The sequence below is a fragment of the Nicotiana tabacum genome, chromosome 13, assembly GCF_000715075.1.
Source record: "Nicotiana tabacum cultivar K326 chromosome 13, ASM71507v2, whole genome shotgun sequence".
Taxonomy (NCBI): Eukaryota; Viridiplantae; Streptophyta; class Magnoliopsida; order Solanales; family Solanaceae; genus Nicotiana; species Nicotiana tabacum.
This window is the reverse complement of record NC_134092.1, coordinates 113048583-113065975: the sequence shown is the minus strand read 5'-3', so window position 1 is coordinate 113065975 and position 17393 is coordinate 113048583. Positions and strand designations below refer to the sequence as shown.

Sequence of the window (17393 nt, the reverse complement as noted above, 5' to 3'; positions counted from 1 at the left end):
CATGACAAAAACCCAAGCTTGATTCCTTGACATCTGCCTTAGGAAAAGGATAACAGGACTTCATTTTGTCCTTTTCATTGTCTTCTTTGCATATGCTTATAAAATAAAAGATATATGAAATGAATCATTTTTCTACTTCTTGTTCAAAATTATAGTGACGGGAAATAAAGTACGAGAATTATTTAATCTTTTTTTTGCGTAAATTAAATATTAATTATTTTAATAAAACTTATATATATTTAATAATTGACTCTTTTTTAAACAAAACCCAATCATCAAATTACAAAACAACAATAAATCTAACAAACTCATTTTTCAAATAATAATAATAATAATAATAATAATAATAATAATAATAATAATAATAATAATAATAATAATGCCAAAATCTTTCAAAGAGGATGATACCTTTGGCAAGGGATCAGAATTTAGTGACTTATGATAATCTTGTGAACCCAAAAATCGTTTAGAAAATGAGGTTTCCCGTCAGGGGAAAAACCATATTGACAGAATTGGAAATGTTAAAGGGAAATTCGTTTTTTTGTTTAAGCATTACGTGTCCAGAATCCAGACTCAACTGATTCAAACTCGCGTCTTAGCTCTACGCCTCTACCTGCCGAAGAGAAAATTTCATTTGCGTCTTCAAGTAATTACTAAATTCGCCTTTTTCTATCTATCTATCTATTTATATCTATCTATCTATACATATATACTATATTAAAAATACGAAAATCCTTAACGAAATGTCGTTCGCATTTTATACTCTTTAAAAATAGATTCCATATTAGACAAAATTATAATTTTTAATTATTTTCCTAATTTTTAGGACTTTAAAATAAACTAAAATTCTAATTATTAAATCTTTCTTTATTTGAACTATGTAGAAACTCCTAATATTTAGGAATTAAAAAATTAATTAAAATTTTACTCATATATTTCCTTATTTGAATTGGCATAAAGACTAGAAATCAAAGGTTCAATATTTTGAAACAAACTTTAGGTAACACGATTTTCTTTATTCCTGCTTAGTATTTTCGTAAACAGAATAAAATTCAAACCCAATCATTTTCCAACGCCAAAGGCCACTCTGCTATATGATTAAGCGTTTTCTTCTTCTTAATAATTTGAGACTGAGGATATCTTTGTGCAACACAAATATGGTATATTCTCTTTTTATGTACGTGTTTGCATTAGAATTTTTTTATTTATGAAAACGCTTCAACCAAAAAAAGAATCTGAAAACTTTCAAAAGAAATACTTACTAACAAACAAAATATTCCAGAAAATAAATCTTTGAAAAACTTGGCAAACCTCCACTCATGTTTAATGACCCCATGCAATTATGTTTGGAATTTGTTTACCCTTTATTAATTAAATACTACTCTATATCTATCTTTTTATATGTATTATTATAAAAGCACGAAATCTCTTAACGAAATATCGTTCGCCTATTTTATCTTTTTTAAAATTAATTTCATACTAAAAAAATAGTTCTTTAATTATTTTTTTAATATTTAGGACTTTAAAATCAATTAAAATTATGCAAATTAAAAATTTCTTCTTTGAACTGCTAAGTAGGAAATTTTAATATTTTGGATTAGAAAAATATTTAGAATTTTACAATTAAACTCTTACAATATGAAAATTTTCTTTCATTGTTTGGATTTTATTTTTTGGCTTAAAGATGAGGTATTATTATTATGCAGGAATTTAAAGAGAGTTATTACAGCCCGTTACTAATCTTAACGAAGCAGTCCCTAATAAGTCTTTGCGAAAAGTAGAGAAAGCAAATAAACGTGGTTCACTCCAGAAGTGGTCTTCACACTCAGCGTTAGTAGGTGAGTCACAGTTGCTCCCAAACTGCGCCAGTGTGTGCACCACTTAGTTTTCTTCATGGTAGACATGCCTATCATCCGGCTGGCCCAATGCGATGAGCAGGAACCTGAAATCATGAAGAAAATTAGCATTAGTTTTGTTGCGAAATTTTTTCTGTAATAGGTAGAATAATACCTGCGAATCTGTTTTCACTATAATCAGTGTTCGAATTTTTGTGAAAGCAAGTACCAACCCCTTTAGTAGGGAAATAATTTCTCCTTGAATTGGTGATGAGACTGGAGAGTCCATCAATCTAGTTTCCTTCGGATATTCTGATGATTCTACCTAATCCTCCGATATTAGAGTATTTTTGGTGTGCACTATCTATATTAGGTTTATAGATGTTTTGTGGTGGGGGTGTCTACTTTATTGGGATTTTAGTATTGAAGTGATTTTTGAAATTATGGTTTGTTAGGTATAGGTATTCCATTGCGTGTGTAATTATTTTTAGGCTGTCTATTTGGGTTGAGCAGTTGTTGAAGTAGTTGTGATCACGGTTGAGCCATATATACCAAAGAATAATTGGTGTTATAACTGCCATTGGTATTGTTGTGTTATTGGATAAATGGATGTTCATAGTAGAGGTACAAGTACTTTTTTATCCAATCTAGTTGGTTTGAGGTTGTGGTGGTGATGTTTAACTCTCCCCATATTGTATTGTTCATAGGACAATAAAAGAACAAATGGTTTGTGTTTTCCTCTACCCCACAATGTTTGAAGGTATTAAATTCAATTATTTTCCTTTGGCTTAGGACAGCTCTAGTGGGTAGTCGTTGATGGACTAATAGCCATAGGAATGTTTTGAGCTTGTTGTGGTACGGTGTTTTTCATTTTCAGAGATGGTGAAAAGGTTCATGATTTTGGGTTGCCTCTGTGAGCTTGACGGAAAAAAAAATAGGCACATTTTGTTGTGAAGTTACCATCTTCCGTTTCTTTTCAAAAGAATGAATCATTTATGTTTTCAGAGAAAGCGATGTATGTTTGTGTCACAAGGTGAGAGATCGTATTTGGGAGGTCGTATGAAAGAGATTCTAGATTCCAATTTTTATTGATAATAAGGTAGTTTAATTTTTTATTGATATCTTCTTTGCCTAAGGGGCCCTCTATTAATTCCCTTAGAGTGTGTTCGCCAATAATTCATTTGTCATCCCATACGCTTATCTGATATCCATTTCCAACATTCAAAGTTATGCCTTTGGAGAAAACGGAATAAGCTTTTGTAGTGCTTTTCCAGATGTTGAAGTCATTGATTTTATAAATCATAAAATTTTTTCTTGAACTGTTAAGATATTTACCCTTTATCACTTTAGCCCATAGAGATTCAGGATTGGAAGGGTATCTCCATAATAGACTTGAGAGGAGTGCGATATTTTTTCCTTTTGCTTTATACAACCCAAGGCCTCCTTCTTTCTTAGACGATGTGACCTTATCCCAGTTGATATGATAAATTTTCATTTGGTCCATGGTAGAACCCCATAGGAAATTTTTCTGAATGAGATCAATATTGTTTTTAGTCTTTGCTGAAAGAAGATTCATTTGCATGGAGTGGGTGGGTATGGCTGACAGAATTAATTGTATAAGGGTCAATCTCCCAGATAATGTTAAAAGCTTGGCCTTCCATCCTTTTAGTCCAGTATTCATCTAGTCTAGTATTTGCCCACCTTGTTTTTAATCTTAATGTTTAGAGTGGTAGCCAGGGATATTTGGTTTGTAGTTGGTACATTTGTGGAAATAATTATTTTGGATTTAGAGAAATTTGTTCTCTGCCCGGATTGATGGGAAATGAAGTTGAATATGTTTATGATAGAAGTTGCAGTTGCATTGTTTGCCTCGAAGAAAAGGATAAGGTCATCCGCGAATAAGAGGTAGGATATGGCAGGGTCATTCTGGCTTATTTTAATGGGTTTTTAGTTTAAAATATCTACTTCATAATCAATGTAACATGTTAGGGATTGCATACAGATGATGAATAGGTATGGAGATAGTGGGTCTCCTTATCGGATGCCTCTTGATGGTTTGAAGAATTCTGTAGGTTTGCCATTTGCAATGATTGATGTTGTTGTGGTAGATATGCAATTCATGATAAGCGTTATTAATCTTGTGAAAAATTTAGTGCTTGCAAAGAGCTCCTGAAAAATGACCATTCAAGTTGGTCAAAGGCCATTTCATGATCAATACTGAACATCATTTTCCCAGTCCTCCCACTACAATTCCTGAAATAGTGGATTGCTTCTTGGACAACTATTGCATTGTCAATTTCTCTCCTTCTTGTAATAAAGTTGCACTACTTAGAATTAATAATTTTATTGAGGAAGGGGGCGTATACGGTTTATAATAATTTTTATAATAGTCTTATAGATTGTGTTGCATAGACTGATTGGCCTATATTGAAATATATTTTGTGGGTGCTTGACTTTAGGAATAAGTCTTGTTTATTTCATACAGGATTACTAAGGTAGAAAAAGCTTTTGTATATGTGTTAATGATAGCCGAGTTTGTGACTGACCAGTATTTCTGGAAGAAAATTGGGTGGATACCATCCGGGCCTGGTGCCTTTAATGGTTTAAAGGATTTTATAGCGTTATTGATTTCAGTGACCAAAAGAGGTCTAACAAGAGCTTCTTTATATCGATCTGATAGTATGTTGGGTAGGCTTGGATTAGGTGTCATGATATATGGACATGAAGCCAATTCAGTTGTGTAGATATTTTTGAAGTGTTTGATAATAATATCATGTATTCCTTGAGGGTCAAAAGTCCAATTACCAACTGTGTCATTAAGCCCTAATATCCTATTTTTCTGCTTCTTTGGATAACAGATATATAAAAGAATTTTGTGTTGGCATCCCCGCCATTACTCCACTGTACTCTTGATTTTAATTTCCAAAAATCTTGTTCATTTTTGAAGGATTATGTTATATTCATGAATAAGATTATTTTCTAGGTTCTGGTAAAATTGGGTTTTATTTTGTGGTTGCATATTTTGTAGCCCTAGAATTCTAGCAAAAGTGTTCTCTTTTTTTAAAATATATTCCCAAATGTAGACCTATTCCATTCTTCCACACATTCTGTGAAAGAGGAAATGGCAATTGCATAATTTTTATTATTATTCAAGTGTTGCTTAACTATGTTTGGAAAATATCGGTGACTAAGACACATTGTTTCAAAGCAAAAAATATGTGTTGGTTTACTAATAGTTTTTGACAGGCTTAGTAGGAGCGTGCAGTGGTCCGAATATGTACGTGGCATGTGTGTGACAGTGGAATCCGGGAACATTTCCACCAAGTCTAGGTTTCTAAAAAATTAGTCTAATCTTTCTAGGATTTGCTACTTTGTGATATAATCTTTACTATTTGTGTTGCATTTGGGAAACAGTAAAGATTATACACACTTATTTTCTGGTTTGATTGTAGACTGATGTGATGATCCTCATTGGAGTATGCACAAACCATGTTCTTCCTTATCAATCCCCTTCACCTGACCACTGTGGAGATCCTGGAAAATACATAAGTCAGGAAAAAAGGCAACCATGCATTGAATTTCTGTGGTGAGTTGTGACACTGAAAGAAAGTTGTATCTAAAGTCTGGAATGTACAATACATTAGATATGTTATTATTTCTAAGTATTGATGAGGTTCCTTTAATTTATGTGAGACAGATACTACATTGCTAGTAGGTAGTTGAACTGTGCATCTATCTAAATTAGGAATTGCTTGACAAGTGTTAAGAGTGTCAAGGTTTGAGTTCATGTGGTTTGAAGCTCCAGTGTCTATTATCCAATTATTTGATATAATTGGACATTAGAGTAATTAGGGTACCTGCAACGGCTAATTTGGTAGATGACTTTGGTCCCTCTTTATTCCCCTTAGACAACATTTGAAGAACTATTCGTACTGCTCATTGGTGAAGAAAGGAACAACAGGAGCAGATTATGTAGACTGAGGCATGTGAACATGTTGAGGTACAATTGGTTGATGAGTGAATGTCCCTGGTTGAACTCCATAAGAGACTTGAGTATGGCCTCCCTCTGCTGCTTTGGGAAATATTGGGTTGCTCACACTATTTGCATACATACCAGGACTGTTCCTCTTATTTTTTTCCTCTAATGAATAACCATTAAGTTTGTAGAATTTTTCTTTACTATGACCCTTGTAGTGACTGTATTCATACTGAACCTGATTGTAACAATCCGACTGGTCTTTTTGAGTATTATAGCCTTGTTAAGTGACTTGCCGGAGTAGTTGGTTTGGTTCCGGGTATGTTTCAGAATGAGTTGAGACACTTAGTCTCAAGGTTGGAAGCTTAAGTTGAAAAGATTGACTGAATGATGACTTATGTGTAAATGACCCCGGAATAGAGTTTTGATAATTTCAATAGCTCGTATAGTAATTTTGGACTTAGGAGTGTGTCCGAATAGTGATTCGGAGGTCCGTAGTTGAATTTGGTTTGAAACGGCAAAATTTGGAAAATTAGAAGTTTTAAAAATTTAGAAGTTTGACCGAGATTGACTTTGTGGTTATCGGGCTCATAGTTTGGTTTCGAAAATTTTAATAGGTTCGTTATGTCATTTGTGACTTGTGTGCAAAATTTTAGGTCAATCGAACTTGATTTGATAGGTTTCGACATCGAATATAGAAGTTGGTATTTCTTAGTTTTTATTAGGCTTGAATTGGGGTGCGATTCGTGATTTTATTGTTGTTTGATGTGATTTGAGGCCTCGACTAAGTTCATATCATATTTTAGGACTTGTTGGTATGTTTGGTTGAGGTCCCGGGGGCCTTGGGTGGATTTCAGATAGTTAACTTACCGAATTTGGAACTTAAGGCATGGCTGGGCAGACCTGAACTGGTGTGATCGCACCTGCGAAGGTTTTGATCGCAGGGATCAGGATGCATGTGTGATCTTGGTTTCACAGAAGCGGAATTGGGGCTAGCCTGGGGTGCGTTGTAGGCGCGAGTAAATTTCTGCATCTGCGAACCCGTATGTGTGAGCACGGCTCTGCAGATACGAAAAAGGGGAAGGGAAACTGGCTTCGCAGAAGCGTAGGAAATGTCGCAGGTGCAACTCCGCATAAGCAGAGTCTGGTCCGCAGAAGCGAAAGAGCGAGAGGTAAGTGAGTTCCGCAGAAGCGGTGTCGCGGAAGCGACGCAATGGGCCGCAGGTGCGAAACCCCTGGGCAGTGTATAAGTCGAAGGGTCCGAGATTGCTTCTCATATTTGGACCTTTCAAGATCGGTTGGGGGCTATTTCTGAGGAATATTTCACGGAAATTCTTGAGGTAAGTCACTTGTGACCATTTTTAGTCAATAATATTGAATTATCATTGAATATTCCGACTAATTTACATGATTTTGAGGGAGGAGTTGATATCGGAATTTGATAAATTTGGTATGGTTGGACTCGTGATTGAATGTGCGTTCATATTCACATAGCCAACCTACTTGACTCTGATTCAATATGGCATAAAAGATTAGGACATGATCCTATAGATGTAATAAAGAAGCTAGATGCTCTTAGTAGTTTAAAACCGGGAACTCATTAGTGTCATGTGTATCTAGTTGCTAAACATTCTAGATTGCCTTTTCCTTTAACTACTTCAGTGTCGTATTCTGTCTTGAGTTGGTTTATTGTGATGTCTGGGGTCCATATAGAGTACCATCCCATGATAGTAAGAGGTTCTTTTTTACAATGGTTGATGACTATACCAAATACACTTGGTTTTTTTTCTGATCAATTTCAAGACAGAAGTCATAGTTGTACTAAGATAATTCCTAATTCAAATAAAGAACATCTTTTCAGTTTCAGTGAAAACCTTGAGGACTGATAATGGTAGTGATTCTTTTAGTCTTGAATTTAAAGAATTACTTTCCGGTCTTGGTATTGTTCATCAAAGCACATGCGTTTACACTCCTCAACAGAATGAAGTTGTTGAGAGGAAGCAGATATAGCCAGGTCTCTTAGATTTCAGGTTGTAGTTCCTCTAAAGTTTTGGGGTAAATGTGTTACAATTACAGTCTACCTTTTGAGTTGCTTTATTTTCTTTCTCCTTCACTGCAATACTTATAAGTCTTTGGCTATTTGTGCTATGCAGTGTGCCCCATAGTTCTTGATAAGTTTTCTCCAAGAGCCATTCTAGCAGTTCTAATGGGATATTCTTCCACACAAAAGGGTTATATTATGTATGACTTGAACTCTAAGTCTTTCTTTGTTAACAGAAATGTTGTGTTGCAGGAAGATATTTTCCCTTTCAAGCATATGCTCACTTCTAGTAGCATTGTATTTCCTATATTAGACCTACTCACCTGATAGTACAGTTATCAGATCTTCTTCCACATATGGTTTTTCTGGTGCTAATCTTCATCCACTGGAGCCTAGTAGTACATCTGCGGGGGAGCCTTCTACCTTCAACGTTAGTGCTTCCCATAACACAGTTGAAGACTCTCCAGATCATGCAAAAATTGTAGATACTGCAAAGCCTGTTATAGCAGTGGATCAACTTGCTGATTTTTTGAGCAGCTGAGGAGGTCTTGCAAGCCCAGTAAGCCACTCTTATAGATTCATGATTATGTGGTGAAGTCCAAGAACACCAGATGCTCCTATTCTATCTCAGCTCATGTGAGCTACTCACATCACTCCATCATACTTTTAAGCTTTGTCCACATATTCAACCTATTCTGAGCCTCAGTACTTTAGTGAAGCAACTGTTGATCCTAAGTGGATAGAGACCATGAAACTAGAAATTGCAGAATTAGAAGAAAATCAAACTTTGAGCATTATTGATTTTCCTCCTCGGAAGATAACAATTGGTTGCAGATGGTTCTTCAAAATCAAGTACAAAGCCTCATGGGAAGTTGAGAGATACAAAGCAAGACTTGTAGCTAAAGGCTATAGTCAGAAAGATGGTCTAGACTATAGTGAAACCTTTTCACCTATAGCTAAAATGGTTACAACCATGTCCATTGTGTCTCTTGCAGTCTCACATCAGTGGATGATCTATCATATGGATATCCACAATGCATTTCTCAACGGGGGCTTACGTGAAGAAATGTATATGCATATTCCATGGGAGTTTGCTAAACAAGGGGGAGACTTAGAAGGTCTGCGGACTTTATAAATCTATGTATGACCTTAAACAAGTACCAAGGCAATGGAATATGAAGTTAACAAAGGTGCTTCTGTAGCTAGGATTCAAACAAAGACACTATGATTACCCATTGTTCATTAGGGGAACTCATAGAGATATAGTTATCATTCTTATGTATGTAGATAATTTACTAATCACATAGAACAATGATTAGTTATTGTGTGACACTAAAATAGAGTTACAAAAGAAGTTCAAGATGAAGGACGTGGCAGAACTAAAATTCTTTCTGGGCATTGAGTTTGCAAGGTCAAAGAAATGGATTCTTATGTGCCAAAGAAAGTATGCATTGGAGTTGATATCTGAAGCAGGCCTAGGTAGAGCAAAACCATCTGGTACACTATTAGAGTTAAATAAAAAATTCACTTCTGTGGAGTATGACAAATGCATTGAGAGTGGCAGTCCAGAAGGTGATCTAGTACTTAAGAATCCTAATAGTTATCAGAGGCTGGTAGGAAGACTGTTGTACCTTACTATGACTAGACCTGATATTACCTTTGCAGTTCTGATCTTAAGTCAGTGCATGCATTGTCCTAAGGTGTCATATATGAAATATGCACTTAGGGTAGTGAGATATATCAAAGAAGCACCTGGCCTGGAACTGCTTATGCCTGCAGAAAGTACAGAAAAATTGTTTACCTACTGTGATTCTGATTGGGGAGCATGTGTAGAGACTAGGAGATTTGTTCAAGTTTGAAAATGCACTAGTATCCTAGAAATCAAAGAAACGGATTATTGTATCCAGAAGTCCAGCTGAAGCTGAGTTCAAAAGTATGGCCTTAGTGTGTAGACCAAAAAGTGAAGGGGGCTGGGAATAATAGAATGTAATACCTAAAATAAAGCAGCGGTGGCAAAATATGTTTGGCACATTGCAAATAAAGCAAACACATTGTAGGTCAAGTGGGTGAACCATATATACTTGAAAGGAAAAACTTGGTGGAACTACACTCCTCCACAGGACTGCTGTTGGTACTGGAGGAAAATATGTTCCATACGAGATACTTTTGCAGCAGGATATGTAGAGAATGGATGGAAGACTCATACCGAAAAATACACAATAAAGAGTGGTTATCAATGGAAAAGAGGGGAACTGGAAAAATGGCCTTGGAGCAGATCGGTGTGGAACAAAATGAACATTCCTAAGCATAGTTTCATTTGTTGGCTTGTAATGCGAAGGAAACTCTTGACAAGAGATAGAAAACTAAGAATGGGGATAACACAAGACAATGAGTGTATGTTATATTCTGGACAAGCGGAATCCATTGATCACCTTTTTTTCGAATGCACATTCTCTAAGATGTGCTTAGAAGAGGTGTTTAAATGACTTGGAATGAATATAAAAAACACAGAGGTGAGAGGAATATGGAGAAGGATGACTAGAGGAGCCAAAGGAAAAATAGGGAGATCGTTTGCACAGGCAGTGGTGGCAGCATCAGTCATATATCACATCTGGAGAGCCAAGAATGAAGCAGTCTGGTTGCAGAAAGTACCAAGACCTCAAAAAGTACTGGAATAAATACAATATACATGTAAACACATATACTTGAAAATTATACGGAAAAAGAAGTGACAGAAGGAGATGAACTGGATAGAGAGTCTATACAAGTAGTTGGCTGAAAAGTATAGTCTCAAAATGTATAGAAAGTTAACAAAAGGAGGAAGATAGGGATATAGATAGGGTAGGGAAGGATAGGATGATATGATGAATTGTATGTGTTTTGTTCTGGAGGATTGAATAATAATTTTTATATTTCCACCCAAAAAAAAAAGAAGTCACTTGGCTTGTGAGATTGTTCAAGGAACTCGGAGTTAGAATACAACGGCCTATAAGCTTGATCTGTGACAGTAAGGTTGTTATACAAATAGTAGCTAATCCCATCTTTCATGAAATGACAAACATATTGACATTGATTGTCACTTTGTTAGAGAGAAACTTTGCCAAGGAATGCTGAAGACAAAGTATGTGCATACTAAATAATAGCTAGCAGATCTATTGACAAAGAGCTTGAAAAAATTTTAACATGATTATTTGCTGAACAAGTTGGGAGTGAAGAATCTATACCAGTCATCAGCTTGAGGGGAATGTTGACTAGAGTTAAAGTAACAAGATGATAAAGTTATTAGAGTTAAAAGCTAAAATATAGACTGTGGTTAGAAGATAAGTTAGTTAGCATAATAGTTATGAAAATAGTTATACTGTAGCTTTATATAAACACATTGTACAGTCATGTATACACATACGGTTATCATTTTCTTCTTAACGGAATTAGATTCTCTAATCCGCTGGGTGTTGGCTTCTCTTGCATGTTGTCTTCCTCGAGCTCAACCTTTAGATCCATGTCTGCTAACAACATCAAGTTCTATGAAAGAACAAGATAAAAAAAATGGTGAAATCCCTTGCCTAAAACATCTAATAGGCACGTTTTTCCACACGAAAAACTACTATATTAAGGTTCACAATTTGTTTTATCGGTGATATTCTCTCACACAATATGTATGAGTTCAGTTCTCACTATCTCTTATCTCCTTCCCCTAAATCATCCTCTAATGTAACAGAAACAAATTTAGGATTTTAAAAAAAAAACACAATACTCACACTACTTGAATCGTGGAAATCAAGCAACTAATTAATACAAGTTTTCATTAGACAAGAACTGCAAAAACAATTTATTTATATATAGAGAGAGAGAGAAAGATGGTGAAATAAGACAAGTAACAATGCAATAAATTCAAAGTTGAAATTAGTAGGAAGAAGTGATTTCTAAACTCTCAAGTAACTAATGAGAAAGGTAAATATCAAAGAAATCACTAAATTGAAAAATAACCAGAAAAATCTAAGAAAAGTTGTGATTATGAACCTCAAATGCAGCATTTGGATCTCAAAATTGATAAGTGCATTCCAACAAAACATGAGGAGCAGCTTTTAATGTTCATTAGCAGAAAAGAGAGCCTAAAGAAAGCATTTCATTCCTCTTCCTATGTGTAGTTCAAGTGTTCAACTGTAGTTCAAGCCATGCACCAAATGATTTATAGTATATATATACTATAATATTATATTAGTATATGTATTGGATAAGAAAATGATACAACCTAAAGACTTTAAAAGGTAGTTTTTGTCATATTTGCTCTGCTAAAGACAAAGGAATATTAGGCTCACAATGTTTGTTGCAAATTGCAACTAGCTAGAAAATATTTCAAAAGATGTGATTTTGATGAGATGATTTGATATGTATTGTTTACTAGCGAATTATAGTGAAGTAATCCACTCCATATTTTAAATAAAATAAAAAAGGCTCCACTCTAATTGTATACTCTAGAAACTCCATAATACGATTTTCCATAGTGACATCGGTCGTCTACAATATTTAATTACTTATCTACTTGATGGACTAAATATTGAGAGTACTCTTCTCAATTTGAATATTGAATAATTTCTATTCTGTCTCTTTTATTATTTTTTGGTCAAAGAAATGTACATTTGCTGAAAATGACTGGTTATACATTATTATATTCTCCATAAACCTATTCTTTTGTTTAAAATGAAAAGGTTTAACCGTCCGCTAACTGTGACCTTTGCAAGTAATTATTAATTGAATGGTTCGTATGTTTTTGTTAGTACTCCTCTTAACACTCACGTCAAGAAAACAAATAGCAGATTTATTTAATCTACAACAACAATTAAATTACTTTCAACGCAAACGGCCACCAAATGAAAAAACAATTCAAGAAGTAGACTCAGAAATTAAATTACTTTTATTGGAAAAGGACATCAAATTAAGAAAAACTCCAAAAGGTAGTTTTTGTCTTATAAGGGGTCATCACAAAAAGTTTACAAATAAAAAGACAAACAAATTGGTAATTGCCGGCCAATGGTCCACAACTGATATATGGATTGGTGAGTAAGACATCAAATAGTAATATGTTTTCTTGCCTTTTTTCTTTATCTTTTTCCCTTATTGTAAGACAACCAGAACAAAACTTTTAGGAATCATGAGGCTTTTTTTTTTCCTCCCCCTTTTTTTTTTTTGCTTGAGGCATTTAATGTTTGAAACTATTCGAGTCAATGAATTTTAAATTAGTCGAATATGTGAATTTGGATACTAACTACAGAAAGACCAAGTACTCGTAGCCTCTTTTTTCTCCTCTTGACTTAGTATGTTTGCTTAATTTTTTGATTTATTTCATTTTAAATAATTATTGTTTGGTGGTCTTTAACCTTCCAAAAGTTTGAATTTCATTAAGAGGAGAAATGAAAGCATAGTGAGTTACATAGAAATGTAACCTTTTTTGTTTAAAAATCAGTCTTTAACCATTTCATACTGGGAATTGGAAAAAAAGAAACAAACAAAACATAGGTTGCCGGCTTCGTCTATTGACAGTTTTCATAATCAGAAAGCAAAGGCAGCGGAGCGTATGATTTCTTGCTATTTGAGAAATTATGACAAATTTATTCCTTTTTTTTTTCAGAAGCTGATGAAATCTTGAAAAGAGAAAAATATAATAAAAAATGTTACTTCAAGGGATATTATAAAATTAAGGAAATCTACACGGTATGCCCTATAGAAACACCAGTTTACTCACTATAATATTAGTATCTTATATTACCTAGTGGATGAGTTCGCTTCATGTCATAAATCTGCATCGAATACTTTTGTAATTTTAGTATTGACTTTCCAAACTATGCCATTCAAAACCAGCTTACTAAGAGAAGAATTTTTTTCCAAAAGAAAGTATATATAAGTTATATAGAATGTAACATAAGCTAGCCAGAAAAATTGAATCTAAGTTATATATATATATATATATATATATATATATATATATATATATTTACAATCCAATTTTGACCTCTCTTTTACTATGAAGTAGAAACTTCGGCTAAGTTTTGAGCAACATATTAAAAGTTCTTGGAATATATACAAAATCACATAATCTAATATAAAAGACAAATGCCATATATCCTTGTATAGGGAAAAATACGACATGGCACGTGGCCGCTTAAAGGAAGGACACGTGGAACACAAGATGGAGATGGCCACCGAACATAGCTATTCCGCTTGTCACCGGAAGGAATAATGATCATAAAAGAAGTATTAAATACTTTGCGCCCGGTAACATTTAATATAGAATATTTTGCAGCATTAAGGATGATGGCCCGTTGCAAGAAAGTTGGCATTTATGTCTAACGTTACAACTTCATCAATGGCCCTCATAATTGACATTAAAGAAGGGCATAATCCTAGGACTTCCTTCCCTAGACATAGCTATAAATAGAGAGCTCAGATATCATTGTAAAGGACACGAATTTTCTGGCTAACTTATGTTACATTCTATATAGCATTTTAATACAATTTGATTCTCTCGCTTTTGATCGTATCATTGTTGTGCCCGAAAACCTTGTTCCCGGACTCATTAGCTCTGTTGTTTCATCTACATTCTAAGGGTAAGTATTTCATATTTCATCAGTTACTTCATTACTTTTTGGATCAAATTAATTCACTTGTCTAAAAACCACAAACAAATTCAACTGTACTATTTTTTGGGTAAACAGTTTGGCGCCCACCGTGGGGACTAGACAGCCGTGCAATTAAATTGATCCTTGCCTTTTTTACTAAAAAGTTTGATTATTTTGGTCTTAGCAAAAATCACAAAAGAAATGGCAGATAACACTATTAACGGCACACGCAACCCTGAAATTCAAGGGGAACCCTCATTTCGAGGATACAATCAGTAAAACTCGCAATGAAGAGAACGACGCCACACTGACGCATGACGGGCGATACCCTCGACAGGTTCGGGAGAGGACTCCTTATGATGCTGATGAGGAGCGTCTAGCGGGTGCAGTGAGGGTCCTGCAAGAGCAACAAGCAATCATTCTAGGTCATCTCACACGGCAGGATTAGGTTATGACAAAACTAAAGCATGTGCTATCAGGTGCTTCAAATAATGCGAATAGGGGAGATCCAATTCCTCCCGAGGTTCCCGCAAACCAAACGACGTGGAGAGTCGACAACAACACTCTTAGGGGCGAAGTTGGCTCCGATGGGGCCGGGGGGAATAGATCCGGCCTTAACAACGATAATGATCTGTTCAAGGAGGAACTTTTGCGGTTCATGAAGGAATTACTCCCGGGCGCGCCACCTATATTGTAGGGCCCAAATTCGAAGTATATTTACTTATTGTACAAGCCGAGTGTGGCCCCGGAACTAATCCCTAAGTGGTTCATAATGCCCGAAATGCCGAATTATGATGGAACTTCAGATCCGCAGGAGCACATTATCGCTTATACAACAGCAGTAAAAGAAAATGATTTGACTCCTCACGAAATTGAGTTTGTGTTGCTGAAGAAATTTGGTGAGACTCTCACGAGTGGAGATTTAATATGGTATTCACTATTGTCCGAGCATTCCATAGATTCCTTTGAGGTGCTCGCGGATTCTTTTATCAAGGCACATGTCGGTGCCAGAAAGGTGCAGGCCCAAAAGGCCGACATATTCAGGATCACACAGGGAGAGTCCGAGTTATTACGAGAGTGCGTCACCCGGTTCCAGAAGTAAAGGATGTTATGACCGGCGGTCCCGGATGAATGGGCAATTAAAGCATTCACCAAAGGTTTAAACCCGAGAAGTTTGGACGCTTCCCGGAAGTTAAAGGAAAGTCTGCTCGAGTTCCAAGCGACGACTTGGGCGGATGTCCACAACCGGTACGAGTCAAAAATAAGGATCAAAGGCGATCAGGTTGACTTCCCATCGTCGACCAAAGGACGGGAGAAGAACAGAGAAAAATTAGAGATGATATTGACACGGATAGACGGACTTCAAGATGCTGGTTTTTTTCCCTACGAGCGGACAGAAGGTCGCGACAGGAGTTTTCGAATAGCAGACAAGTTCACCATTGATAGAAGGACAGATCGTGGCCGGAAAAACATATCGTTGCAGGATAAAGAAATCTGGGGGTCGCGAGATTCTTCTTACCCAAAGTTATCAGAGTATAACTTGAATATTAGTGTAGTAGAGTTGGTGTCGGCCATGAGGAATATCAAAGAGGCGATTCCCAAGGTCTATGAAATCCGATCCCAGCCAGAGGGATCCCAATTTATGGTGTGAATGCCATGGCACTAACGGCCACCAGACTGGGGACTGCCGACACCTCCGAGAAGAAGTGGCAATGTTGTTAAAGAATGATCACCTCAGAGAATTGTTGAGCGATCAAGCTAAAAACAACTATGGTCGGAACAGGGCGGAAACCTCGAAAGCAGGAGAAGAACCTCCACGCCAAACGATCAACATGATCTTCGGAGGGAATAAAATTAACGGGGTCACCTTTTCGACAACAAAGAAGACAAAAGTGTCGATAACTCATAGTAAGAGGCTCCGGGAAGGCGAAATCACATTCGCGGACGAAGATGCAGATGGATTACTACTGTCGCACAATGACGCACTGGTAATTTCTTTAAATGTGTTAGATTTTAAAATTAAACATGTTTTAGTGGATCCAGGAGCAAGCTAAACTCACCGGAAGTATTATCCCGGCAACGAAACTCCTCGCCGGATTCAACCTCGCAAGCGTGACAACCCGGGAAGAAATTTCGCTGCTCACGAATGCTGAGGGAGTAACAAAGACAGCACTCTTCGAAGTAGTAGATGGAGACATGGGGTATAACATCATCTTGGGAAGACCATGGCTCCACGAGATGAAAGTTGTGCCTTCAGCATATCACCAATTGTTAAAATTCCCGACACTCGAAGGGATCAAACAGATAAGGGGTGATCAACCGGCAGCAAGGGAGATGAATGCAATTTTGGTTTCCAGTAGCAAAGGAAAGGAACGTGCGGCATAGCAATTACAGGAACTGGCACCTGCCCCCGAACCAGAGGAAGATAACCCGGGGACAGAAGAGTCGGAACAATATCAGGTACAAGGTATTTTCAAGTACCGGAAGATACAGACGCGATGAAGTCCACGGCAGAAGAACTAGAGCAGGTTGCGTTGTTCGAAGAATTCCTAGAAAAGAAGTTCAATTTGGGAACAGGAATACACCCGGAACTCAAGTCTATTTTTATTGAATTCCTTAAAACTAACTCCGATTGTTTTGTATGGTCGCATGAGGATATGACGGGAATCCCAATGGAGATAGCCGAACACAAGTTAAGCTTGGATCCCAACATACCTCCGGTAAGGCAAAAGAAGCGCCTTATTGCTGAAGCAAGGAATAAATTCGTCAAATAAGAGGTAACTCGTTTACTTAAGATTGGTTCAATCGAAGAGGTAAGATATTCGAACTGGCTAGCCAATGTAGTAGTAGTACCTAAGAAAAATAGTAAATTTTATATGTGCGTAGATTATAAGGACCTTAATAATGCGTGCCCGAAAGACTCA

The 17393-nt window shown here is 36.1% G+C and overlaps 1 long non-coding RNA gene across 1 annotated transcript; it reads right to left on the bottom strand.

Annotated features, from left to right (window-relative positions):
- Positions 1-1670: 1670 nt before the first annotated feature.
- LOC142168413 (uncharacterized) lies at positions 1671-12008 on the bottom strand. Its single transcript, XR_012698286.1, has 3 exons — positions 11873-12008; positions 5266-5369; positions 1671-1942 (listed from the first exon to the last, which is right to left on the bottom strand). It is a non-coding gene; the product is annotated as an uncharacterized LOC142168413 (long non-coding RNA).
- Between the last annotated feature and the right edge of the window lie 5385 nt (positions 12009-17393).